The sequence below is a fragment of the Macrotis lagotis genome, chromosome 4, assembly GCF_037893015.1.
Source record: "Macrotis lagotis isolate mMagLag1 chromosome 4, bilby.v1.9.chrom.fasta, whole genome shotgun sequence".
NCBI lineage: Eukaryota > Metazoa > Chordata > Mammalia > Peramelemorphia > Peramelidae > Macrotis > Macrotis lagotis.
The window spans coordinates 276,262,254-276,273,882 of record NC_133661.1 but is presented as its reverse complement, the minus strand read 5'-3'; the positions used below and the strand labels follow the sequence as shown (position 1 = coordinate 276,273,882).

Below are 11,629 nucleotides of genomic sequence, written 5' to 3'. Positions count from 1 at the left end.
CTTTTTTTTTCCTCTTCAGTGTTTTCAGGAAGACCTATAATTCTCAGCTTGTCCCTTCTCGATCTCTTCTCAGGGTGGTTTTGCTGATGAGGTATTTTACTTTTTCTTGTATTTTTTCAATTTTTTGGTTTTGTTTAACAGATTCTTTTTGTCTCATGAAGTCATTAGTTTCCACCAATTCCATTTTTTTTAGAGAAGAATTTTCTTCATTTACCTTTTGCACCTCCCTTTCCAATTGGTCAATTGTATTTTTGAAAGAATTTTCCAATTGACCAATTGAGGTTTTAAGAGAATTATTTTCTTTTTTGCATTTGTGCAATTGAATTTTCCAAGGATTTATTTTCTTGTTGCAAAGTGTTAATTTTCTCTGCTAAATTTTCCAATTGATTTTTAAACTCTTTGGTGATTTCTTAAAGGAAGTCTTTCTGTGCTGGAGACCAGATCACATTCTCCTCAGAGGTTTTAGGTCTCTTTGAGTTAGGGTCTTTTCCTTCTAGGAATTTTTCTATGGCCCCTACTTTTCATTGGCCTTTCTTCATTTTCCTAATACCTTGTGTTGGGCAGGGACTGGTTCACAGAGGTTTGGTGTTGAGATCCCTTAGAGGCTTTACTCACTGGGTTTAGTATGTCCAAGTGGGCTGGCCAGTAGGCTGAGTTGATTGCTTTCTCTAGCCTGTCTGTGACCTTGATTTGTGGCCCTCTTTCTTGGCCTGGATGGTATGGACAAAGCTGCTGAATATTTTTATCTTTGACAATAGTGGGCTTTGCCCTAGTGTAAAGTAATTGCTCTCCCTATTCTCAGCTGAGGGAGCTCTGTTGCTCATTCCAGAATGAAGCTGAAATGACTCTGAGTTCCTCCAGACTAGAGGAGCCCAGGGATCAATGTCTGTAACTCTCCTGCACTGGAACTAACCACTAACCCTCAGCCCTGCCAGTAAACTCCACAACAAATGCCTCTGCTTCCCAGTTGGCTCATGCCCCTTCAGCTGTTCCGGATAGTCATGCTATCAGGCTCTTTCCCCTCCACTGATTAGGTTAGTCCTACCTTCAGGCTCTCAGGCTCTCACCCCATCCTGTGCTCTCAGCAGAGTCTACTTTCTGTACCTGGCTCATCCTCAGTTCCAGAAGACAAAACTTGAGGTAGATATTTTTCTCCTAGCTTCTCTGTCTGGGTTTTGTTGATAGGATTTCTGTAAAGAGGCTTGTTTCATATTATATATGAGGGAAGATGAGGAAACTTTAGCACAGTGCCTGTCTTCTCTCTGCCATGTTGGCCAGAAGTGAGAATTGTCCCTTGATAATTTCTTAAACATGATGAATAGGCTCCTTTGTTTTTTAATCATAGCTTTCAGCTAGTCCAAAAAAAGAATTTGAATTATCTCCCCTGGATCTATTTGAGGTCAATTGTTTTACCAATCCAATTCACATTTTCTTCTATTTTTATTCTTTGATTTTGTTTTTTGATATCTCATGGACTTATTGGCTTTCACTTTCCCAATTTTGATTTTTAAGGAATGATTTTCTCCAGTAAGAATTTGGTCCTGGTTTCTATTTGGCCAACTCTGCTTTTCAAAAACCTGTTGTACTTCTTTCTGGTACCACTGGATCAGTGAATTTTTCTACCTCTTTTTCCATTTGGTCAGGTTTATTTTAAAGGGTGCTATTTTCTTCAGTATTTTTCATCTTCTTTTGTCAAATTGTTAATTGTCTTTTCATAATTTTCCTTCTCTGCTTTCATTTTTTACCTATTTTTTCCTCTACTACTTTTATTTGATTTTGAAGAAAAAATGTAGGTATTCCTGAAATTCATGCTGGGCTTGTGTCCATTTCACTTTTTTTTCTTTGAGACTTTACTTATAGTTGTTCTTATTTCATTGTCTTCTGTTTGTTTCTTGATCTTCCCTGCTTTTGAGGTCAGATATTTTTGTTTGTTTGTTTGCTCCTTTTTCTTCTCTGTTTCTTGAATTGGAACTTTGTATTAATGTTGGACTCTGCCACTAGGGTTGGGGCAGGGAGTAACTGTCTCAGGTACCAGGCTTTTTTACACTACAGTTTTCTAATTTCAGAGATAGTTTGGAGGGGGGGTGACTTGAAAGTTTTCACTGCTTCTGAGGAGGTTTGATTGTAACATCACTATCTAATTCCACCAATGGTACTTCATCCATGTAGGCTCCAGGCCAGCCTCCTCCCCTAAATTACACATCTCTTTCCAACAGGTTTGGTTGTATTATACCAGAAAAATATCTTACTCTGACCTTTTGTTGTCTCTGCCTTCCCAGAATTCAATTTGAGGCATTATATTAGGAGAGCTCAACTGAGTGATCTTTCTATTCATCTTTTGACTATGTGCTACCCAACTTATTTGCCTGGTTTCTGACTCTATGGCTAATTCCTGAATTCTTCTGACTCCTACCATTTGTGTCCTCCTTGACTTATGTATGTCTCTTTCATTGATCACTTTGGGCATGAGAGGACATGAGAGTTCCTACTAGTTATAGCATGCTACCCATGCTCATTTTCTGCACCAATATACTTATCTCCCCAAACAAGATGCAAAAGATCATGAGTATTTTATGGAGTCCTATAGTATAGAGCAGGTTCTCTGTTGGTTCTTTTTCCTGCTGACCATATATTACTACACACACACACACACACACACACACACACACACACACACACACACACACACACACACACACACACACACACTCACTCAGCAATCACTGTGTAGGAAAAACCAAATGTAATGAATGATTTGATGCATGAAACTCGATAATTAACTAAATACAATCCTCTGAAATGAGAAAATTTTACTTGTTTTTATTGGTATATTAAAATGAGAATTTTAAGCAAAACAAGAATGTAAATCTTTCTTGAGGCTGGTGTTGAATAGAGAAAATATATCTAACACAGTTCTCAAAAGGGAGAAGACTTTATTGAAGATCATAAAACTATACATGCTTGTGTGCATGGAGTTGGCAGGGGGGAGGGAAAGAGTAGAGAGTTTATGGAGGAGGGAAAACAAAGTTATGACCATGAGGCCAGTTTTGGATTAATCATTTAGCAAATGAATAGACTAAGGGTTCTTAAACAAAGGTGATAGATTTAGGATATCTTAGAATTTGTATGGGAAAAATATGTCTTTATTTTCACTAGTGTCTTGGTAAATTTAGCAGTTCATTTATTTATGAAGTGCAGGTGACAACCTTGCACATCAATATGTTTTTTCCTTAGGAAATAACTTTAACTTGCCCATATTTTAAATATAAAAAGATATTCTAGATATTATTATTATTTAATATGTTAATATATCTTAACATATTTATTGAATTAATAAAAAGCAAATGACTATATCACAAATTTAAAAAATATTTTGATAATTATTTTGATATCAATGCTTTCCTTTATAATACTATATATTTCATTTTACTTAGAAATATTATTCTGAGAAAGGTTCTCTTAGGTTTCACCAGACTTCCAAAGGGCTCTGTGACACAAAAAAGGTTAAGAGTCACTGGAATAGATTAACTGCCTCTGATTTAGTTTCTTGGGGACAGATTTCCTTACATGCAAAGTTATTTGCTACCTTTTGAGTCAAAGCTTTGTACACAAAGAAAAACTGAGACATCTAGTTTCTGGAATACCAGAGTCAAAGTATTTGACTTCTCTTTTTGTGATTATAATAGGAAAATTTCATTTCATAATACACCCCTTCATGATTTTATATTCCAGCAAAACTAAGCTAATTGTTTGCTGAACTTCTCACAATTAAAAATTCTTGTTTTCTTTTTAAGATAGAGTCCTGAACCTCTGACTTGAAACCTTTCTTGAACAGGTAACTTAGTGCTCTCTCAATCTTTGGTTTTTCTTGTATCATATTTACATATTATATTCTCCCAATAGAAAGTTAATTTCTCTATTGCAAGGACTGTTTCGTTTTATTTTATTATATTCCCAGTGTCTTGCACAGGAGCAGGGTTTAATAATGCATTTGTTTAATTGAATTGACTAGTCAGATCTTTTGGACTTTGTGGACAAAAATTTCTTAGTTGTATGAAATAATAAATTTCACTGATCATTCCCTTTTGACTAAGTATAGGCTTTACAGTAGCAATTCATGGAATGTCAGTGCTCTTATTCTTAGTTGTTAGGTGTCTGATGAACCATCAGAAAAGTGGGGGATGTCCTTAACTACAGAATCAAGTTTGTTTTATTTTAAATTTAATCAGAACAAACTATTGATGTTGGGATAGGTGGCTCTAGATACCAGACAAACCTCTAAATTGGTGATTACACTCAGAGTCCACAACAGAACCCCAGACATTATCAGGCATCGATTCAAATTTTTTTTTAAAGCATTGACTAAGTATCTTTTCTATGGGAGGGTCCCTGAGGAAGATATAAAGGTAAATATAATATATTTTCTGATTTATGATGAAAAAGTGACTAAAAGAGCCATATGCATTGACTCAGATTCTCTTTCTAGACATGTACTCCAAGGATATTAAAAAAAGAAAACAAGATTCCATGCCCACCAAAATATTACTAGCAGTGCTTTAATGGTAATAAAGAATTAATGTTTATATCCATTGATTGAGGAATGATTTAAAAAATTATGCTAAATTTTGAGACACAAAAACCATGAATAGGAAGAATTCAAAGAGTAGAGGGACATAGAAAAAATATAGATGTAGAATATACTATATGCTGCCAGTTTGTTCATGTATTTATTAATTTTGTTGAACTGCTTCCTCCCCCCCACCCTTGTCATTTATCAACTGACTACTATTTGCCAAATACCTTGAGTGCACCATCTAAAGGACTAGGCAATATGTTAACCATTCTGTAAAAAACAATTTATATGCAGGATAAATTGGAGATAATCAACAGAAGGAAAGCACTAACAGTAAGGATAATTTGGAAAGGTTTCTTGTAGGCATGGGGGATAGTCAGCAACAGGAGTGTTTTGTGTGAGGAACAGCAAGGAAGCTTATCACATTAGTGTGCAAAATATGTAGAGAGGAATTAAGTTGTAAGAAATCTGGAAAAGAAGATAGGGTGGGGAATATGATTATGAGCTTTGATTTTCAGAGGATTTTTTTATTTGGTCCTTGAAGTGGTGTGATATTACTGTGTACTGGAATGACATGGACAGACCCGGTTCTTGAGGAAATCAGTTTGACAGTTGAGTGGAGCATCGATAATTGGAAGAGACAGGTAGGCAGACCTACTAGCAAGCTATTATAATAGTCCAAGTGTGAGTTCATGAAAGCCTGAGTAAGGGTGATGTCATAGGAGAGTAGGGAGTATAAGAGAAATGTCTTACTGGTAATATCATTGAGACTTGGCAATAAATTGGATATCCATTTTGTTGTTCTTTATTTCTTTCTTTTGGGGGGGAGGGTACACAAGGCAGTGGAGTTAAGTGACTTGCCCAAGGTCACACAGCTAGGTAATTACCAAGTGTCTGAAGTCAAATTTGACCTCAGTTCTTCTATTCACTGTGTCATCTAGCTGACCCTTTTGTTCTTTATTTCTAAAAGGATATCTCACTTGGAAAAGAAGAGGGATGAGAAACATATTAAGAAATGAAGTTAGGGCAGCTAGGTGGTCCAGTGGATAGAGCACTGCCTCAGACACTTAATAATTACCTAGCTCTGTGACCTTGGGCAAGTCACTTAACCCCCATTGCCTTGCCAAAAAAAAAAATGAAGACAATGTGAAAACAAAAGATATCAATAAAAATCTTAAATCTGAGGAAGAGGGGAATATAGTCTTTATGGTAATGAAGCCTAAAATCTAGTAGTAGGAGACAACATATAAACAAATTGCTCATAAAGTGTTTTTTTTTAAATGAACAAGGCGTTCATTAATTATTTATTATGTAGCAAGAACTATAAAAGTCACTAGAGGAGATATAATGTTTAGGTAATATAAGTGAGATGCCTTCACAAATACATAAACCACAAATTATGAAATGATATGATGACATGCATTAGCTGCTGAGCATACAAATATAAGGAGAGCAACAGTGTCTTGAAAAATAATATGGCACCAAATTGTAGAAAGCCTTGAATGTCAGAAAAGGCAGTTTTAACTAGTCATTTTTCAATAGAAGGCATTGAAGATTTTTTAATAGAGGAGGTCTGTGATAATACAAATGCATTAAAAATAATTATCTACAATTGTATAAAGGATAGATGAGACTGAGAAGAGAGCAAAGATAGGGGGGATTTGTGAGGAAACTTTTGCAGTAGTCTAGATAGATGCAAAGACAATTAGTGGTACAGTTGATAGAGTACCAGATGTAGAGTCAGGAAGACTCATCTTTATAAGTTCAAATCTGGTCATAAATACGTACTATCAGTGTGATCCTGTATGAGTCATTTAACCACATTTACCTCATTTCCTTGTCTGTAAAATGAGCTGCAGAAGGAAATGGTAAAACACTCTAGTATTTTGGCTCAGAAAACCCCAAATGGATCACAAAGAGTTAGATGCAGTTGAAAATGAATGAACAACAACTAAAAGAGATGCTAATGAGAACTTGATCTAGGGAGATAACAGTGGTAATAGATGTAGAGGTAGAATTGCTAGGAATTTACTCTATATCAATTAATAAGAGAGAAGAATCAAAGATAATCCCTAGGTCAGGAGAATTGGAGACTATGAATGCTGAAAAGATAGATAAAAATAGTGGTCATAAGTAAGAGCAGAATAAAACAGTAAATAAGCTAAATTTGGGCAAGTTGATTTTTTTATGCTGAGATATCTGGGTTGGGATATCTAGTAGACTGGGGCAGGGAACCTGGTTGGGGGGGATTTGGAAGGAGGGCATTTAGGGTGGGATGAGTATTGGTGCTGCTAAGGCAGGTGGGACTTGAAATTCAACAAATCTAGGTGCTTTTGGTGGGGGTTAATTAATTAAATGTTTGACCAAATAAATCCCTTGAATGATATTATGAATATCCAAATATCCTTGGGCAGAAAAAATTTCCCCACCCACTGTTATAGATAATTGAAAATGCATATCTGGAACCAAGAAAAGAGCTCAGGAGTAGAGATATTGATTTGGGAGTTATCTTAATAGAGGAGTGAGTGAGATTGCTAAAGGAGAGAGGGAAGAAATAAAGTGAGAATAGGGTCAAGAGTAGAACCTTGAGAAAACATACATTAGGGGATCAGGAAAAGGATAAGAAGACAACAAAACAAAAAGGATAGTTAAATGAGTATTTAAAATTTAAATAAAAGGTGAAGTGTATATAAAAAAAAGAAGAGTATTTATTATGAGATAGTACCCAATAGTGTCAAAAAATCTGTGGAGTTTATTTAATGGTCATATTGAACTCCTATGGAAGAAGTTTGAGTGCAGGACTGACATGATTAGATCTGAAAATAAGGGAAATTAATGTGGAAGAGATGGTGAAGTTAGAATGAGGGTGGTGATGAAGAAGCGAGGATTAGGTTGTTTAGAAAGGTGCCAGAGTGTACTTCTCTCCTTTCCCAACACCCTACTCTTCATAATTTCTTTGACCTGTGTCTCAATACTTCAAGGGCCTGCAATATATCCTAGGTGTTAATTGATAAATTTTGTTATGGTGTAAATAACTGATGATGAATTTGTGTTTTAATAGGGGTCTTGCTGCCACAATACATTCTCAGAGTCACTTCTTAGAATTCCTAATGATAGAAATTCAATTTCTTTGTCAGACTGAAGTCTTTTTGCTCTATTATTTATATTTTGTAGAATCATAGCTTTAGAGCTAGAAGGAAACTTAAAGGTCATCTAGTTGAATCCTCTCATTTTCCAAATAGAGAAAATGAGACCTAGAGAGGGGAAGTGATTTCCTCATAGGCATACAACTAGTAAATGAAAGAGTACAAATTTGAACTTGTATCCTCTGATTCCAGATCCAGTCTCACAGGGAAAGAACAGTATAAACTGCTTAGATCTAAGGCTAGCCTGGTGGTGTGGGGATAGAGGATTGGTCTTGGAATCAGAAAGACTCATCTTCATGAGTTCAAATATAATTTCAGACACTTACTAGCTTTTTGACTCTAGGTTAGTCATTTAACTTTGTTTATCTAAGTTCCTCATCTATAAATGAACTGGAGAGAGAAATGGCAAACCTTTTAAATATCTTTGGAAAGAAAATCCCCATGGGATCATGAAGAGTTGGACATGACTGAAAGTACCGAGGTTATAAGTAATAAGAAGAAAGACTCAATGAGTTTGTGATCTAAAAGGGAAGACAACACACAAAAGATGTGAAGAAGTGCTAAGGTATTAGGAGGATCTTGACACCAAGGAGTAACTTGTTCTGTGGAGTTGAAACCAGGCATGGTTGCAGATGCATAGTGAAGTGAGAGAATTCATTTTCTGCCCTCTAGAAAGGAAGACTTTGGGAAGAATATGGTACCCTGCCCTTAAAACAGAGGAGGCTGATAGAGGAAGAGTCAAACAAGGTTTGATGAGCTTGTCATGGGAGGAGCATTTTCTTCTGGAATCAAAACTGTGCAGGGGAGCAGATGCAAAGTCTGCTAAAAGTCAACTAACTGCCAAAAGAAATCTTGACAAAAAAAGATTAAGAATCTTTATTTATTATCTCAGTATGGAGCCTATGAATGAGGAGAAAGGAATGTAGGCACATATAGCCAGTATAGATGCCATAACTGTAATCAAGCCTGCTTAGTAAGCTCTGTAGGAGCTGCTGCCCAACCCATACTCTAGGGTCACTGACTCAGGGATATTTTGAAACCATGAAACCCTCTAGCAGGAACCATATGCATGAATAGATAAGCATACTTATGATTTTGTGAATTACTTATTAATGCAATCTGTTCATAAATTTGATTTTGGCTTGTTTTATGGTCTAGTGACTAGAGCTAATCTTAGAACTCAAGAAGATTTGTGACATACATTGGTTTCTTACAGTGCTCTAGGCAGCTCCTTAAGACAGTAAATTTCATAAAAAGTGCCCACCAGCAATAGTAGAGGAAACTTCCTTACCTTGATATCAGCAAAATCATAGATCCAGTTCCTAACCCCACTTTGTAATTCTGAAAGTCCACACAAATGTTCAGAAACAAGGGAGCTAAAGGTATTCTTATTTCTGTTGGTTTGATTTTGTGGAAAATTGTACTTAATGTGGGGGCACACTTTCTCTCTAGGGGGTTCACATGTTCTTTTAATTTAGGAACAAAGGAGAACCCATATCTAGCTTTAGTTATAAGGGAGATCTAAGATTTCCTAGGCATAAAACTGTATAGAACTTTGGTAACATTAATTTTTGGGAGGCAGCTACAGTAGACCCAATAGTTTTAAATCTGGAGTCAGAAGAGGTTGAATCATGACTCTACCATTTTCTACACTGATGAATGGAACTAGACAACCAAGTTGTCTTGACTCACTACAAGATCTTATCATGTGCTTTACTGAGAAAATAAAGATAGTTCATCATGAACTCTCTCTTATCTCCTTATATGTATCTCAACACCTCTTTATATCTTCTATTCTTTACTATAGGTTCTGATGAAAGATAAACATGTGTCCTTGATCTTATCCCCTCTCATTTTCTCCTGTTATTCCCCTATCCCCCATCCTTGGCAATCATCTTCCTATCTCTACTTTTCTTCTCTATTTTGGGATTCATTTCTGCCTATAAACTTTCTCATAACTGTCCTATCTTAAAAAAAAACCCAAACCAACCCCCCCCGAAACCCCACAATTCACCAGATCCTGCTATCCATCAAGTTAGTTATAAATGAGTGAAAAATCTTTATTTAGCACTTTTTTGGCACTTTTATTTAACACTGGTGTAAGCAAATATATTACAAATACAAAAGTAAGGCAATCTATGAATTAAAGGAATTTGCTTTTTTATAGTGGCTTACAAAAGAGGAACTTAGGAAGACAGGGCTAAGTGACTTGCATAAGATCACATAAACTAGTTTCTGAGAATTTGAACTCATGAACATAAGACTCCCTCTACCCAGCCCCATACACTATCTACTGTTTCACCTAGCTGTACTACTTTTTTCAATGATAAAAGTGTCAATTTTTATATTTAATGATTAATCCAATTAATCCAATCTCTGATTATGTGCTTAAGAAGATGGAGGAGGAAGTGAACTGTGTCATAATTTGCTTTTGAAAACTCCATCAAGTATCTGTATCATAGATATTGTCCACTGCCAGATCTGAGAGTTTAACTGTGATATGAAAGCAGATTCTAGAAAATATATATTAGGCACTTTAAGTTTGCTCACAAGTCATTGATAATAGCATCTGAAGCATGAGTGCTAAATATAAGGCTTATATATTATTTGACTCTACTGTACTCAGATGGCTGATAGAATAACCTGGAAATTATTTATTCACTTCACTCATGTGAAACCTAATTAATGTTTGCAGACAAGTGTGAGAAGTAGTGTGAAAGGCACTGCAAAAAATAATAATGCTTAATATTTGCATAGTTTACATATTGCTGCATGTGCCCACAGGGACACATTTTCAGAATGGCCTTCACAAGCCTTTATTAGTGTTATTATTTAAAGAGAAAACAAAACTACAACTGCTGTTTCCTTGTGACAGTCACATATGGGACCTAAGGGGCTGGCTGTTGATGCACTAATCCTAAGAACTACAAATTAAGGGAAATGTGGTTCATTGTGACTACCTAAAATGGCAGTGAGCACAGAATTAAGTGGGATATGAGATAAAAGGCGACAATACTGGATAGGGAACCAGAAATATGATTGTGAACTGAGCCTGCAAGTAGCTAATTTTGCTACATTATGCAAATCTCTTAACATTTTTTGAGCTTCACTTGTAAAATGAGAGGTTTAGACTAGATGACAGCTAAGAAGTATCTAGTTCCAAAATTCAATTATTTCATGATTAAAATTCACAATTTGAACAAACTTTTGTAGATCTATCCAAGATTTCTGTGGAAAATACTCTTGTTGGGTTTTACAATGGTAAAATGTGAAATGTCTTGAATTATTTTATAAATTATCATATTTACAATCTAGTTTCATTTAATATAATACAATGGAGTTGGGTCAGTAGAAGATCAGACTGTTGTGGAGGGAGATTTCAAAATGAAACAACAACAAACAACCAATGAGTGCTTTTGAAATATACACTTAAGCCCAGAAATGTGGCAATCTTTATGGGAAAAATAAACATAGAAGCTATAATTACTATCCTAAAGACATTATTATCTTGCTGAGATGATATGCTATATAAAAGAACACCCAGAAAATTCTAAAACCATTTTAAAACCATTCCATTATGTTATGGAAAGGATAGCTAATATACTATATGTCAGAATTATGATCCTAGAAGATTTTGACAAGCTGAAATAATAATCTAAATCTATCAAGAAGAAATTTAATGGGAACAAATGTAAAGATCTATATTTAACTTTATTATTTTTTTTAAAGTCAGTTATAGATTACTGCTTCAAGATGTCACAAAATCTGTGACATCTAGGTAGGAAAAAAACTCTATTGCTTTAGTTAACAATATGATTAAAAAATGATGGTGAATACCTTTCTCCCTGATACCCTCCAAACTAATATGATCTTGGACTTATATCCTGTCCAAGATAGAGATGAAGAGTGT

The 11,629-nt window shown here is 35.3% G+C and overlaps 1 long non-coding RNA gene across 1 annotated transcript in view; it reads left to right on the top strand.

The window, feature by feature from the left end:
• The first annotated feature begins 3,801 nt into the window (after positions 1–3,801).
• Positions 3,802–11,629, top strand: part of LOC141520423 (uncharacterized) — an 81,954-nt gene continuing 74,126 nt past the window's right edge. Inside the window, exons 1-2 of the long non-coding RNA XR_012477617.1 lie at positions 3,802–3,835; positions 5,118–5,217. This is a non-coding gene — a long non-coding RNA (uncharacterized LOC141520423). The remainder of the gene's footprint in view (positions 3,836–5,117; positions 5,218–11,629) is intronic.